Here is a 17,624-nt window from a genome sequence, read left to right as displayed (position 1 = left end):
ACAGACACAGACACAGTCAGCATACACAGACACAGACACAGTCAGCATACACAGACACAGACACAGTCAGCATACACAGACACAGACACAGTCAGCATACACAGACACAGACACAGTCAGCATACACAGACACAGACACAGTCAGCATACACAGACATAGACACAGTCAGCATACACAGACATAGACACAGTCAGCATACACAGACATAGACACAGTCAGCATACACAGACACAGACACAGTCAGCATACACAGACACAGACACAGTCAGCATACACAGACATAGACACAGTCAGCATACACAGACATAGACACAGTCAGCATACACAGACACAGACACAGTCAGCATACACAGACACAGACACAGTCAGCATACACAGACACAGACACAGTCAGCATACACAGACATAGACACAGTCAGCATACACAGACATAGACACAGTCAGCATACACAGACATAGACACAGACAGAGACACAGTCAGCATACACAGACATAGACACAGTCAGCATACACAGACATAGACACAGTCAGCATACACAGACATAGACACAGTCAGCATACACAGACATAGACACAGACATAGACACAGTCAGCATACACAGACATAGACACAGTCAGCATGCACAGACATAGACACAGTCAGCATACACAGACATAGACACAGTCAGCATACACAGACATAGACACAGACATAGACACAGTCAGCATACACAGACATAGACACAGACATAGACACAGACATAGACACAGTCAGCATACACAGACATAGACACAGACATAGACACAGACATCGACACAGACATAGACACAGTCAGCATACACAGACATAGACACAGTCAGCATACACAGACATAGACACAGTCATAGACACAGTCAGCATACACAGACACAGACATAGACACAGTCAGCATACACAGACATAGACACAGTCAGCATACACAGACATAGACACAGTCAGCATACACAGACATAGACACAGTCAGCATACACAGACATAGACACAGTCAGCATACACAGACATAGACACAGTCAGCATACACAGACATAGACACAGTCAGCATGCACAGACATAGACACAGTCAGCATACACAGACATAGACACAGTCAGCATACACAGACATAGACACAGTCAGCATACACAGACATAGACACAGTCAGCATACACAGACATAGACACAGTCATAGACACAGTCAGCATACACAGACACAGACATAGACACAGTCAGCATACACAGAACAGGGCTCCGGGCAGCCGAGCGGAAATGGAGGAAAACTCGCCTCCCTGCGGACCTGGCATCCTTTCACTCCCTCCTCTCTACATTTTCCTCTTCTGTCTCTGCTGCTAAAGCCACTTTCTACCACTCTAAATTCCAAGCATCTGCCTCTAACCCCAGGAAGCTCTTTGCCACCTTCTCCTCCCTCCTGAATCCCCCCCCCCCCCCCCCCCCCCTCCTCCCTCTCTGCAGATGACTTCGTCAACCATTTTGAAAAGAAGGTCGACGACATCCGATCCTCGTTTGCTAAGTCAAACGACACCGCTGGTTCTGCTCACACTGCCCCACCCTGTGCTCTGACCTCTTTCTCCCCTCTCTCTCCAGATGAAATCTCGCGTCTTGTGACGGCCGCCCAACAACCTGCCCGCTTGACCCTATCCCCTCCTCTCTTCTCCAGACCATTTCCGGAGACCTTCTCCCTTACCTCACCTCGCTCATCAACTCATCAACTCATCCCTGACCGCTGGCTACGTCCCTTCCGTCTTCCGTCTTCAAGAGAGCGAGAGTTGCACCCCTTCTGAAAAAACCTACACTCGATCCCTCCGATGTCAACAACTACAGACCAGTATCCCTTCTTTCTTTTCTCTCCAAAACTCTTGAACGTGCCGTCCTTGGCCAGCTCTCCCGCTATCTCTCTCAGAATGACCTTCTTGATCCAAATCAGTCAGGTTTCAAGACTAGTCATTCAACTGAGACTGCTCTTCTCTGTATCACGGAGGCGCTCCGCACTGCTAAAGCTAACTCTCTCTCCTCTGCTCTCATCCTTCTAGACCTATCGGCTGCCTTCGATACTGTGAACCATCAGATCCTCCTCTCCACCCTCTCCGAGTTGGGCATCTCCGGCGCGGCCCACGCTTGGATTGCGTCCTACCTGACAGGTCGCTCCTACCAGGTGGCGTGGCGAGAATCTGTCTCCTCACCACGCGCTCTCACCACTGGTGTCCCCCAGGGCTCTGTTCTAGGCCCTCTCCTATTCTCGCTATACACCAAGTCACTTGGCTCTGTCATAACCTCACATGGTCTCTCCTATCATTGCTATGCAGACGACACACAACTAATCTTCTCCTTTCCCCCTTCTGATGACCAGGTGGCGAATCGCATCTCTGCATGTCTGGCAGACATATCAGTGTGGATGACGGATCACCACCTCAAGCTGAACCTCGGCAAGACGGAGCTGCTCTTCCTCCCGGGGAAGGACTGTCCGTTCCATGATCTCGCCATCACGGTTGACAACTCCATTGTGTCCTCCTCCCAGAGCGCTAAGAACCTTGGCGTGATCCTGGACAACACCCTGTCGTTCTCAACCAACATCAAGGCGGTGGCCCGTTCCTGTAGGTTCATGCTCTACAACATCCGCAGAGTACGACCCTGCCTCACACAGGAAGCGGCGCAGGTCCTAATCCAGGCACTTGTCATCTCCCGTCTGGATTACTGCAACTCGCTGTTGGCTGGGCTCCCTGCCTGTGCCATTAAACCCCTACAACTCATCCAGAACGCCGCAGCCCGTCTGGTGTTCAACCTTCCCAAGTTCTCTCACGTCACCCCGCTCCTCCGCTCTCTCCACTGGCTTCCAGTTGAAGCTCGCATCCGCTACAAGACCATGGTGCTTGCCTACGGAGCTGTGAGGGGAACGGCACCTCAGTACCTCCAGGCTCTGATCAGGCCCTACACCCAAACAAGGGCACTGCGTTCATCCACCTCTGGCCTGCTCGCCTCCCTACCACTGAGGAAGTACAGTTCCCGCTCAGCCCAGTCAAAACTGTTCGCTGCTCTGGCCCCCCAATGGTGGAACAAACTCCCTCACGACGCCAGGACAGCGGAGTCAATCACCACCTTCCGGAGACACCTGAAACCCCACCTCTTTAAGGAATACCTAGGATAGGATAAAGTAATCCTTCTCACTCCCCCCCCCCTTAAAAGATTTAGATGCACTATTGTAAAGTGGCCGTTCCACTGGATGTCATAAGGTGAATGCACCAATTTGTAAGTCGCTCTGGATAAGAGCGTCTGCTAAATGACTTAAATGTAATGATGTAATGTAACATAGACACAGTCAGCATACACAGACATAGACACAGTCAGCATACACAGACATAGACACAGTCATAGACACAGTCAGCATACACAGACACAGACATAGACACAGACATAGACACAGACATAGACACAGACATAGACACAGACATAGACACAGTCATAGACACAGTCAGCATACACAGACACAGACATAGACACAGTCAGCATACACAGACATAGACACAGTCAGCATACACAGACATAGACACAGTCAGCATACACAGACATAGACACAGTCATAGACACAGTCAGCATACACAGACACAGACATAGACACAGACATAGACACAGACATAGACACAGACATAGACACAGACATAGACACAGACATAGACACAGTCAGCATACACAGACATAGACACAGTCAGCATACACAGACATAGACACAGTCAGCATACACAGACACAGACATACAGTCAGCATACACAGACACAGACACAGACATAGACACAGACATAGACACAGACATAGACACAGACATAGACACAGACATAGACACAGACACAGACACAGACATAGACACAGACATAGACACAGACATAGACACAGACATAGACCAATTTGTAAGTCGCTCTGGATAAGAGCGTCTGCTAAATGACTTAAATGTAAATGTAAATGTAATAGACACAGACATAGACACAGACATAGACACAGACACAGACACAGACATAGACACAGACATAGACACAGACATAGACACAGACACAGACATAGACACAGACATAGACACAGACATAGACACAGACACAGACATAGACACAGACATAGACACAGACACAGACACAGACATAGACACAGACATAGACACAGTCAGCATACACAGACATAGACACAGACACAGACACAGACATAGACACAGTCAGCATACACAGACATAGACACAGACACAGACACAGACATTGACACAGTCAGCATATCGTTTGATGATCGACACAGACACAGTCCTGGATGTTATCCGGTGATTCTGGACAGTTTTGTCTCCACATCTCTTCATTCAAAGAGTCCATCATGGACTCTCTTACTGACTGTTGTGGCTGCTTCGCCTGATGTGTTGTTGTCTCGACCTTGCCCTTTGTGTTGTTGTCTGTGACAAATAATGCTTGTACCATGTTTTGTGCTGCTGCCATGTTGTGTTGCTACCATGCTGTGTTGTCATGTGTTGCTGCCATGCTGTGTTGTCATGTGTTGCTGCCATGCTATGTTGTTGTCTTAGGTCTCTCTTTATGTAGTGTTGTGTTGTCTCTCTTGTCGTGATGTGTGTTTTGTCCTATATTTTTATTTTTAATCCCAGGCCCCCGTCCCCGCAGGAGGACTTTTGCCTTCGGTAGGCCGTCATTGTAAATAAGAATTTGTTCTTAACTGACTTGCCTAGTTAAATCAAATAAATAAAAAGACTGCAAAATGTTAGTTTCCAGGAATGAGTTTTTCCTGTTTGTCATGCTCTGTTGAGAGATGACATTCCTGTCTAAATGTCTGCTGTTGGACGTGGTGTTCTGCTGTTCTCAGAGCCTCAGGGAAGAGGGACCAGCAGCTCAGGACCCATTCTAATACTTTATTCATCCTTCCTCCTTTCCTTCCTCTCTCCTTGATGATAGGGACATGGAGCCTGGGGGAAGGGAAGAGGAACCTGCAGCTCAGGGCCCATACTAATACTTTATGCATCCTTCCTCCTTTCCTTCCTCTCTCCTTGATGATAGGGACATAGAGCCTGGGGGAAGGGAAGAGGAACCTGCAGCTCAGGGCCCATACTAATACTTTATGCATCCTTCCTCCTTTCCTTCCTCTCTCCTTGATGATAGGGACATGGAGCCTGGGGGAAGGGAAGAGGAACCTGCAGCTCAGGGCCCATACTAATACTTTATGCATCCTTCCTCCTTTCCTTCCTCTCTCCTTGATGATAGGGACATAGAGCCTGAGGGAAGGGAAGAGGAGGGACCGGTAGCAGCAGAAGTAGCAGCAGCACAGTAGCCTGGTCCCAGATCTGTTTGTGTGCTGTCTTGCCAACTCCTGTGGTCATTGTCATGTAGGATTTGACAAGACAGTCAAACAGATCTGGGACCAGCAGATAATCATGCCCTGTGTTGTTCTAATACTAGTCAATAATCACTGACCTGTGGCTGGATAAGTGGAAGCTAGGTTAGGATTGCTTTGACTCACCAATCCATCCTTGTTAGGTCAATGGGGACTCTGGGGAGAAAAGGAGGAGGGGAAGAGAGGGGAAGGAGGAGGAGAGGGAAATGGAAGGGGGGAGAAGAAGGGAGGACAGTGGGAGGAGAGGGGGAGGAAAGGAGTGTAAGGAAGGAGAGAGGGAGAAGGGAGGAAAGGATTAATGTTTTGAATCGATTGAAAGAGGGCTGGTCATTGTAATATCCGTGGCAAGAACAGAATAGATAAAATATCCTGGATTATTGAAATACCGTAGCATGAACTACAGAATTCCACATGAAAAACTACAAATTCCACAAATCTATAGGCTACAGAAGGGATGTGTGATGTCATGGGTCCATATGTTAAGTCTGATAGGGGTGCCTTGTGCAAGTCATCTGCTCTGTCTCATGTGCAGCACTGATGAGCTTAAATTCATGTGTGTCTCAGAGCACACAGGATGTATTGATCGAGGTCTTGCAGTGCTTGTCTAGGGTGAGACAGGATGTATTGAATGAGGTCTTGCAGTGCTTGTCTAGGGTGAGACAGATTGTGGTATTTGGGATGTTTCTCTGGCTACCAGTTCATGTGGGAGTAGAGGGGAATGAGGAAGTGGATATTATTGCCAAGCAGCCTCTTAAACATCCTAATGTTGAGATGGAATTGTCAATCAGTAAAGCAGAAGCCAAGGGGTTAATAAGAAGTGGTTAAAAACTAATGGTCACAGTTGTGGAACAGGGAGAGAAAGGGAAGACACCTGTATAAGATCCAGGAACAGGGAGAGAAAGAGAAGACACCTGTATAAGATCCAGGAACAGGGAGAGAAAGGGAGGACACCTGTATAACATCCAGGAACAGGGAGAGAAAGGGAAGACACCTGTATAACATCCAGGAACATGGAGAGAAAGGGAAGACACCTGTATAAGATCCAGGAACAGGGAGAGAAAGGGAGGACACCTGTATAACATCCAGGAACATGGAGAGAAAGGGAAGACACCTGTATAAGATCCAGGAACAGAGAGAGAAAGGGAAGACACCTGTATAAGATCCAGGAACAGGGAGAGAAAGGGAAGACACCTGTATAACATCCAGGAACAGGGAGAGAAAGGGAGGACACCTGTATAACATCCAGGAACAGGGAGAGAAAGGGAGGACACCTGTATAACATCCAGGAACATGGAGAGAAAGGGAAGACACCTGTATAAGATCCAGGAACAGAGAGAGAAAGGGAAGACACCTGTATAAGATCCAGGAACAGGGAGAGAAAGGGAAGACACCTGTATAAGATCCAGGAACAGGGAGAGAAAGGGAAGACACCTGTATAAGATCCAGGAACAGGGAGAGAAAGGGAAGACACCTGTATAAGATCCAGGAACAGGGAGAGAAAGGGAAGACACCTGTATAAGATCCAGGAACAGGGAGAGAAAGGGAGGACACCTGTATAAGATCCAGGAACAGGGAGAGAAAGGGAAGACACCTGTATAAGATCCAGGAACAGGGAGAGAAAGGGAGGACACCTGTATAAGATCCAGGAACAGGGAGAGAAAGGGAAGACACCTGTATAAGATCCAGGAACAGGGAGAGAAAGGGAAGACACCTGTATAAGATCCAGGAACAGGGAGAGAAAGGGAGGACACCTGTATAAGATCCAGGAACAGGGAGAGAAAGGGAAGACACCTGTATAAGATCCAGGAACAGGGAGAGAAAGGGAGGACACCTGTATAAGATCCAGGAACAGGGAGAGAAAGGGAAGACACCTGTATAAGATCCAGGAACAGGGAGAGAAAGGGAGGACACCTGTATAAGATCCAGGAACAGGGAGAGAAAGGGAAGACACCTGTATAAGATCCAGGAACAGGGAGAGAAAGGGAAGACACCTGTATAAGATCCAGGAACAGGGAGAGAAAGGGAAGACACCTGTATAAGATCCAGGAACAGGGAGAGAAAGGGAGGACACCTGTATAAGATCCAGGAACAGGGAGAGAAAGGGAAGACACCTGTATAAGACCCAGGAACAGGGAGAGAAAGGGAAGACACCTGTATAAGATCCAGGAACAGGGAGAGAAAGGGAGGACACCTGTATAAGATCCAGGAACAGAGAGAGAAAGGGAAGACACCTGTATAACATCCAGGAACAGGGAGAGAAAGGGAAGACACCTGTATAACATCCAGGAACAGGGAGAGAAAGGGAAGACACCTGTATAAGATCCAGGAACAGGGAGAGAAAGGGAAGACACCTGTATAAGATCCAGGGAGAGAAAGGGAAGACACCTGTATAAGATCCAGGAACAGGGAGAGAAAGGGAAGACACCTGTATAAGATCCAGGAACAGGGAGAGAAAGGGAGGACACCTGTATAACATCCAGGAACAGGGGGGGGGGGGGTCCTCAGGCCGAGAGAGAAGGGAGGAAAGTGTAGTCCCAAGGCTGAGATTGGGACACACGAGGCTAAACATTAAGTTGAAAGTGGTGGGGAAACATCCGACTGGGAGGTGTGATCATTGTCAGGAGGAGATGGAGACAGTGGAACATGTTCTATTTCAGTGGCAGAAACATGTGAAAGGGAGCGATTGTTATTAGATTTGAGGTGTAATGGGCTTGAAGAGCCAGGATCAAGTGAACTAAGTGGGAAAAACATCAGGGGATGTGGTATTTAATTATGTATTCTGTTCCCTCAGTTTAGGGAGACCAGATTATTGGGTAGGATTTAGACCTCCCCTGTCTCTGGTCCACACTCCAGGCCAGTTGGTGGCGGTAATGCACCTTTAAGTTAGTTACCAACCGCCATTTAAAATCCACAGAAGAAGAAGGTGCCTTGTGCACGCTGATCCTTGGCCCACAGATGTGTAAAATACACAACAAAGGCAAATAGCACTCCATTTCTTTTGCGTGACTGTGACTGTCCCATTAGGTCTGAAAGTCACAGCCTGTCACGAATTTAGGGTGAATTTGGGAAAGAACGGGACATCATATAAACTGGGACATCTTAATCCTGACGCATTTAATTCTTGGTTTGACAAGAAATAACAAGATATTGTTACTAAGCTCTTACAGAGAAGCCACAAGGTAAACATCTGTTGTTCTGCCCCTGAACAAGGCAGTTAACCCACTGCTCCCCTGAACAAGGCAGTTAACCCACTGCTCCCCTGAACAAGGCAGTTAACCCACTGCTCCCCTGAACAAGGCAGTTAACCCACTGCTCCCCTGAACAAGGCAGTTAACCCACTGCTCCCCTGAACAAGGCAGTTAACCCACTGCTCCCCTGAACAAGGCAGTTAACCCACTGCTCCCATGAACAAGGCAGTTAACCCACTGCTCCCCTGAACAAGGCAGTTAACCCACTGCTCCCCTGAACAAGGCAGTTAACCCACTGCTCCCCTGAGCAAGGCAGTTAACCCACTGCTCCCCTGAACAAGGCACTTAACCCACTGCTCCCCTGAACAAGGCAGTTAACCCACTGCTCCCCTGAACAAGGCACTTAACCCACTGCTCCCCTGAACAAGGCAGTTAACCCACTGCTCCCCTGAACAAGGCAGTTAACCCACTGCTCCCCTGAACAAGGCACTTAACCCACTGCTCCCCTGAACAAGGCAGTTAACCCACTGCTCCCCTGAACAAGGCAGTTAACCCACTGTTCCTCTGAACAAGGCAGTTAACCCACTGCTCCCCTGAACAAGGCAGTTAACCCACTGCTCCCCTGAACAAGGCAGTTAACCCACTGCTCCCCTGAACAAGGCAGTTAACCCACTGCTCCCCTGAACAAGGCAGTTAACCCACTGCTCCCCTGAACAAGGCAGTTAACCCACTGCTCCCCTGAACAAGGCAGTTAACCCACTGCTCCCCTGAACAAGGCAGTTAACCCACTGCTCCTAGGCCACCATTGTAAATAAGAATTTGTTCTTAACTGACTTGGCTAGTTAAACAAAAAACTGAAACGATGTGTTTGACTCAGTGTACATGTATTTCTGTATTTATAGGGGACAGTTCACATGAATCAACATCAATATTCCAGTGATGCTACATCCATGTAAATGAGCCGGGATTTAGACAGAAGACAACTTGCACCCGTCGTCCCTGGGCCGTTAAGGGCCATTACACAGCCACTACGCAAATACAAAATACTCACTGAAAACAATGCAGAACAACCTATTCACAATAACAACACGATCACCAGGAACATGAGGAACCACAGATAACTAATGCGTACAGGTTTGGATAGATTTCAGCCATGTTTTCAATTGAAATGTAAAAGTGTAGTAATCAGTGCAGTTTCTCAAGTCCATGTGGGCAGAGTATTCCAGTATGTCATAGCTCTTACTGAGAGGGAGGGTTGTCCCAGTTTACAGTGTGGAAAAGGGACAACCCAGTCCCCTCTAGTTACTGCGCTTGTTGTCCTGGAGGTGCTCTCCTTGAGCGTGAAATGCCGGCCGAGGTGCAGGAGCAAGGCCATGCAGGATCTTAAAGACAAGGCCTAAAGCTGCCCAGACTGAATACATGATGTTTGTAAATGATGTGACAATGGTGGTAACTGTTTTGGTTTGTTATATAAAAGTGCTTGTAGAGCGATTTTCAATTGGTTTCTGAATGGTAGCTCCTACTAGTGACCAGCATGTGATGCTATAACTCAGATGGGTAGAACATCATAGCATACCTACATAGTTCGGTGGCCTCCAGAGGAAGGTCTTGTAAACCTAAAGCTTAATCCAAACATGACCGTGTTAACCACCAACACCTTCACCTGTTTCTTGAACATGAAGTTGGGAGTCCAAAATGATGCCGAGATAATTGAAATTAGACACAACATTTTAGTTTCTCCCCATTGGCCGGAACAGCTGTTGAGTTTCTCCTCATTGACCGGAACAGCTTTTGAGTTTCTCCCCATTGGCCGGAACAGCTGTTGAGTTTCTCCCCATTGGCCGGAACAGCTGTTGAGTTTCTCCCCATTGGCCGGAACAGCTGTTGAGTTTCTCCTCATTGACCGGAACAGCTGTTGAGTTTCTCCCCATTGACCGGAACAGCTCGTTGGTTAGAATCAATGGTTTTCTTACAGAAGTACATCCAACCAGTTTTGTGAATGTTTAAATGCAGGCAAGAATCAGCCAACCATTTAGAGACATGGCCCATAGCTTCAGTTAACTTGTTAACAGCATGTTGTCTGTTTTTTGACAGTACATACAGGACTGTATTGTCTGCATACATCTGCATGTCATCTTGTGGGCAAGCAGGTGGGAGATCATTTATATAGATGGTAAACAGAAGAGGGCCTAATATGGACACTAGTGGGACGCCAATGTTAAAGTAGAGCGAGTCCAACTGATTTTTTTGTGATTAGGAAACATCTTGTGGATTTCAGAAATGTATCATGTGATATAGTTTGGATCGATGTCTGAAGAGGTTACAGAAGACAGAAATGCAAAAAGGTGTCCCACTTATTGAGAATTCCCCCTGTATGTCGGCCACAGGAGGCTGCCGAGGTTCCGGAACGGAGCAAATGGAACGGCATCAAACACCTGGAAACCATGGAAACCATAGCTGCTTCGCCAGTTAGATTTAGGGTGCGTTTGTAAATTCACTCTGGAGTGCCAGCGTGCGCTCTGGACGTTCGTAAATTCACTCTGGAGTGGCTGCGTGCGCTCTGGACGTTCGTAAATTCACTCTGGAGTGGCAGCGTGCGCTCTGGACGTTCGTAAATTCACTCTGGAGTGCCAGCGTGCGCTCTGGACGTTCGTAAATTCACTCTGGAGTGCCAGCGTGCGCTCTGGACGTTCGTAAATTCACTCTGAAGTGCCAGCGTGCGCTCTGGACGTTCGTAAATTCACTCTGGAGTGCCAGCGTGCGCTCTGGACGTTCGTAAATTCACTCTGGAGTGCCAGCGTGCGCTCGGGACGTTCGTAAATTCACTCTGGAGTGCCAGCGTGCGCTCTGGACGTTCGTAAATTCACTCTGGAGTGCCTAAAATTCACTCTGGAGTGCCTGCGTGCGCTCTGGACGTTCGTAAATTCACTCTGGAGTGCCAGCGTGCGCTCTGGACGTTCATAAATTCACTCTGGAGTGCCAGCGTGCGCTCTGGACGTTCGTAAATTCACTCTGGAGTGCCTGCGTGCGCTCTGGACGTTCATAAATTCACTCTGGAGTGCCAGCGTGCGCTCTGGACGTTCGTAAATTCACTCTGGAGTGCCTGCGTGCGCTCTGGACGTTCGTAAATTCACTCTGGAGTGCCTGCGTGCGCTCTGGACGTTCGTAAATTCACTCTGGAGTGCCAGCGTGCGCTCTGGACGTTCGTAAATTCACTCTGGAGTGCCAGCGTGCGCTCTGGAAGTTCGTAAATTCACTCTGGAGTGCCTGCATGCGCTCTGGACGTTCGTAAATTCACTCTGGAGTGCCAGCGTGCACTCTGGACGTTCGTAAATTCAGAGTGTTGTCAGATTGTTGTTTGTAAATTCAGAGTGTTTGGCTCTCCAAAAGGGCACCCTATTCCCTATTGGCCCTGGTCAAAAGTAGTGCACTAAATAGGAATACCAAATGGCACCCTATTCCCTATTGGCCCTGGTCAAAAGTAGTGCACTAAATAGGGAATACCAAATGCCACCCTATTCCCTATGGGCCCTGGTCAAAAGTAGTGCACTAAATAGGGAAAAAGTTACCATTTGGGATGCAAACTAGTCTCTGATGTATACTGAACAAAATGTATAAACGCAACATGGAACAATTTCAAAGATTTTACTGAGTTACAGTTCATATAAGGAAATCAGTCAATTGAAATAAGGCCCTAATGTATGGATTTCACATGACTAGGCAGAGGCGCAGCCATGGGTGGTTCTTGGAGGGCATAGGCCCACCCACTTGGCAGCCAGGCCCACCCTCTGGGCACCCAGGCCCACCCTCTGGGGACCCAGGCCCACCCACTTGGCAGCCAGGCCCACCCTCTGCGGACCCAGGCCCACCCTCTGGGGACCCAGGCCCACCCACTTGGCAGCCAGGCCCACCCTCTGAGGACCCAGGCCCACCCTCTGGGGACCCAGGCCCACCCACTTGGCAGCCAGGCCCACCCTCTGGGGACCCAGGGCCACCCTCTGGGGACCCAGGCTGCACCAATCAGAATGAGTTTTTCCCCACAAAAGGGCTTTACTACAGACAGAAGCACTCAGGGATGTTGTTTTTCAGTTCATGAAACATGGGACCAACACTTTACATGCTGCATTTATATTTGTGATCCGTGTACATGTCCTTCCAAGCTGCAGGAGAGAGGCCCGCCTAATCCATTTATACATAGTAGTAGAGGGGCAATGAGATGCTCTGGGAATCCGACAGGCACGTTGACAGTGACAATGGCCATTTGACTGCGCAATGGTTAATATGGGCTCTTTGTTTTTGTTTGGACCTAATATTTTTCCGATGTAGCCTGTTATCGAATAGGGCTATGCTAATATGGTTCTATGGTTCTAAGTTATTATATGAAATAATACCAAACTGTGCATACTGTACTTTGATAAAGATCCGCCTGTATTTCTGGCATCTCCACGGTACTATACCACTTGAACAGGCGATAATTTATGCCTGAACGAGATCTGGTCTGCCATTCTCATTGACGCATAACAAAATCCACCACAAACTCTCCAAAATATTTCAGTGAAATCCATATAGAACCCCTGGAACATGTTGTTCAAAGTCTTTATTTTGTTTATTCCCCAAAAACCACGTGTCATGTCAAGTCAACCTTTGACCTGTCGGGGATGACGTTTATAAAGAGGCGGGGGGAGGGTGGTTTCTCTCTTTGGTGAATTCTCTGCCTCCACTCTAACGAGCGCAGTCTGTAGTTGCGTGATCACAGCTGGTCTCTTCTCAGTCATCCAGCAAGCCTCCTGTACCAACACACGCACTGTACACTAGATCCTGGATTTGATCAGAAATGTTTTTCTGTAGATCGGCTTGGCAGAGACTCCTGACACGAATGACAGTCGCCCTACCCTTATCCAGAAATGGTGAGTGGATTAGAAGAGGTCCCGTTTGATGGAGTATATTGTATTTGTTTGGGGCATTTTTATATTAAGCGTTTGTTGCATCCTAGCTGACGCGTCACGCTTGCGTGATGTGGGGATTGACGCGAAGGTCAAGGCAATTACAGTTGGTTTTAATGACCGTCTGTGTAAACAGTTGAGCTTGATTTTATACATTTGGATTGTTTATCCAACATTGGGTGAATTTTGTATGGATTTTTCAATCAATGCAGTTTCCTTCAAATTGACGACATGTATGTACTTTATTCATTCCAGGATGATCCACTGCGTCATTCTTTACTAGTTTATTGAAAAAACATTGCAAGAAAAGTTACATGTAATAATTTCTTTCTTACATTATTGCTGAGCGCTTGTTGAGGCAGTACGCCCCCTTTTCCGTTGGGGAGGTGTGTCCATGTCCACACAGATTAGAACATGCAGTTCTGCACAATTTAGTTACGAAACAGCGCATCCCCGTCCAAAAACTACATAATCGGTGTTATGTAACGTCCAAGCATCAAGTGCATGTATTTATCTGATATATCCCTTAAATCGTTGTTTATTTGAAGACTAAGTGGAGATGTTGTAGCCTATATGATGTCCTATGGATATTCTTCACGTGTGATGGTAGCGCGTGTATAGGATAGGGGTTGTGTGTGTATATAGATTATTGGATTAGTCTATAGCAGCCCGACTTGAATTTGACCTGTCGAGTTCTGCAGAGGCGTCAAACTCTATAATCCAAATAGATTGTTATGTTGAATTCCTTCTCCCCCAGACTCATCAAAGCGTTTTGTCAGGGAGAGAGAACATGTTATTGGTTGGTTCATAGCTTTGTGTGGGTTTGAGTGAAAGCAAGGGGAAGAGAGGATTTGGGTTGTATTTTTAGTCTAGCTACTTTCCCATGCACGAGCTTCATCGATAGACTAGTTCTAGTCTGGCTTCATTCCGGATCTAGAATCCCCGTGTGCTTTGTTGCGTAAGGAATTTGCCCCGAGGGAGATCTGAACCGTGCTGGTTTAATTTCCTGTTTTATAAATGTTAAACTCTCTTCATCCTCTGTTCTTTTATAAATGTTAGACTCTCTTCATCCTCTCCATGTTTTGACACTAGGATGTATATTCCCCCTGATCTACAGCTAGAAGCATAGACATGCATTGTAACAGTAGCTTTATCCTCTGTGTGTTTCTGCACACCCCGCTCTACACCCCGCTCTGTGTGTTTCTGCACACCCCGCTCTGTGTGTTTCTGCACACCCCGCTCTGTGTGTTTCTGCACACCCCGCTCTGTGTGTTTCTGCACACCCCGCTCTGTGTGTTTCTGCACACCCCGCTCTGTGTGTTTCTGCACACCCCGCTCTGTGTGTTTCTGCACACCCCGCTCTGTGTGTTTCTGCACACCCCGCTCTGTGTGTTTCTGCACACCCCGCTCTGTGTGTTTCTGCACACCCCGCTCTGTGTGTTTCTGCACACCCCGCTCTGTGTGTTTCTGCACACCCCGCTCTGTGTGTTTCTGCACACCCCGCACTGTGTGTTTCTGCACACCCTGCTCTGGATTATATTCAGCTGACTAATGACGTATTGATCATTAGTCAGTCATTACTATGTCTAGGACAGATGGGCCTCATGGTTAGGCGTTGGGCCTACATAGGGGGCGGGTACTTCTTCATGCATGTATAGTCCTGTGTGTGTTGTGCCACTGGTGTGAATGGTCTCTATTCAGTTGGAAGGAATCGGTGGTGGTGGTGGTGGTGGTGGTGGGGGGGGGGGGGGTTCAATGCTACTGTGCTGTGATTGGCTGTCAGGGAGGAAACTGGGATCTCGTGTGTCTGTGACACGTCTGACCTCTAGCTCAGCTTAACTGATTAGTACCTAGCTACCTGTATAAATAACTGCCTTCACAGGAACAGAACAGGAACAGGAACAGACAGGAGGCCACTTGCTGTGTCATGGGGTTAGAGAGAGCAGCAGAGTAGCTCTGGGTCAACCAGGATCAGTGTCTGGTAACAGACAGGAGGCCACTTGCTGTGCCATGGGGTTAGAGAGAGCAGCAGAGTAGCTCTGGGTCAACCAGGATCAGTGTCTGGTAACAACTGATGGCTGTGTTTTCTGCGGAACGTTTTACTGACAATGCTTGTTGTGATTTGTCTTGTCTTTCCTTAGTAGAATGTATTGACTGTGTGTCTCTGGACCAGAGTCTGCTAAATGGCCTCTATGTAAAAGGTGATGTGTTTTTAAAATTTATTTAACCTTTATTTAACTAGGCAAGTCAGTTAAGAACAAATTCTTATTTTCAATGATGGCCTAGGAACAGTGGGTTAACTGCCTTGTTCAGGGACAGAACGACAGATTTTTACCATGTCAGCTTGGGGATTCGATCGAGCAACCTTTTGGTTAATGGCCCAACACTCTTACCCTTAGGATACCGCTAGGCTACCTGCCGCCCCCGTGTGAAGCACAAAACTATTGGTCCGAGTTCTGGGATGTTATGTAGGTTGCTTCTGTAATCTATGGATCTGATACGATTTATGTATCTGATCAGCTCACTGAAGTGTTACATGTGGTTCTGTTGACCTCTATCAGGGGGGGTAGATGAGGAGTCAGCATGGCAGGGTACATGTGGTTCTGTTGACCTCTATCAGGGGGGGTAGATGAGGAGTCAGCATGGCAGGGTACATGTGGTTCTGTTGACCTCTATCAGGGGGGGTAGATGAGGAGTCAGCATGGTAGGGTACATGTGGTTCTGTTGACCTCTATCAGGGGGGGTAGATGAGGAGTCAGCATGGCAGGGTACATGTGGTTCTGTTGACCTCTATCAGGGGGGGTAGATGAGGAGTCAGCATGGCAGGGTACATGTGGTTCTGTTGACCTCTATCAGGGGGGGTAGATGAGGAGTCAGCATGGCAGGGTACATGTGGTTCTGTTGACCTCTATCAGGGGGGGTAGATGAGGAGTCAGCATGGTAGGGTACATGTGGTTCTGTTGACCTCTATCAGGGGGGGTAGATGAGGAGTCAGCATGGCAGGGTACATGTGGTTCTGTTGACCTCTATCAGGGGGGGTAGATGAGGAGTCAGCATGGCAGGGTACATGTGGTTCTGTTGACCTCTATCAGGGGGGTAGATGAGGAGTCAGCATGGTAGGGTACATGTGGTTCTGTTGACCTCTATCAGGGGGGGTAGATGAGGAGTCAGCATGGCAGGGTACATGTGGTTCTGTTGACCTCTATCAGGGGGGTAGATGAGGAGTCAGCATGGTAGGGTACATGTGGTTCTGTTGACCTCTATCAGGGGGGTAGATGAGGAGTCAGCATGGTAGGGTACATGTGGTTCTGTTGACCTCTATCAGGGGGGTAGATGAGGAGTCAGCATGGTAGGGTACATGTGGTTCTGTTGACCTCTATCAGGGGGGTAGATGAGGAGTCAGCATGGTAGGGTACATGTGGTTCTGTTGACCTCTATCAGGGGGGTAGATGAGGAGTCAGCATGGTAGGGTACATGTGGTTCTGTTGACCTCTATCAGGGGGGTAGATGAGGAGTCAGCATGGTAGGGTACATGTGGTTCTGTTGACCTCTATCAGGGGGGTAGATGAGGAGTCAGCATGGTAGGGTACATGTGGTTCTGTTGACCTCTATCAGGGGGGTAGATGAGGAGTCAGCATGGCAGGGTACATGTGGTTCTGTTGACCTCTATCAGGGGGGGTAGATGAGGAGTCAGCATGGTAGGGTACATGTGGTTCTGTTGACCTCTATCAGGGGGGTTAGATGAGGAGTCAGCATGGCAGGGTACATGTGGTTCTGTTGACCTCTATCAGGGGGGTTAGATGAGTCAGCATGGCAGGGTACATGTATTCTCTGCAGAGCTGCAGGATGAAATGTGATACTCTACATGGAAGGAACAGGGGAGAGGGGTGTGGGGCTGGAGAGCTCCCTTCTGTACATTGTTCCCTTACTGCAGCCTGGGCTGCTCTACACACACACTCACCCAGAGACAGGTGAACACACACACTCTCTCTCACCCAGAGACAGGTGAACACACACTCTCTCTCACCCAGAGACAGGTGAACACACACTCTCTCTCACCCAGAGACAGGTGAACACACACTCTCTCTCACCCAGAGACAGGTGAACACAC

Source organism: Salvelinus fontinalis, chromosome 42, assembly GCF_029448725.1.
Source record: "Salvelinus fontinalis isolate EN_2023a chromosome 42, ASM2944872v1, whole genome shotgun sequence".
Lineage (NCBI taxonomy): Eukaryota > Metazoa > Chordata > Actinopteri > Salmoniformes > Salmonidae > Salvelinus > Salvelinus fontinalis.
This window is presented reverse-complemented; position numbering follows the sequence as displayed.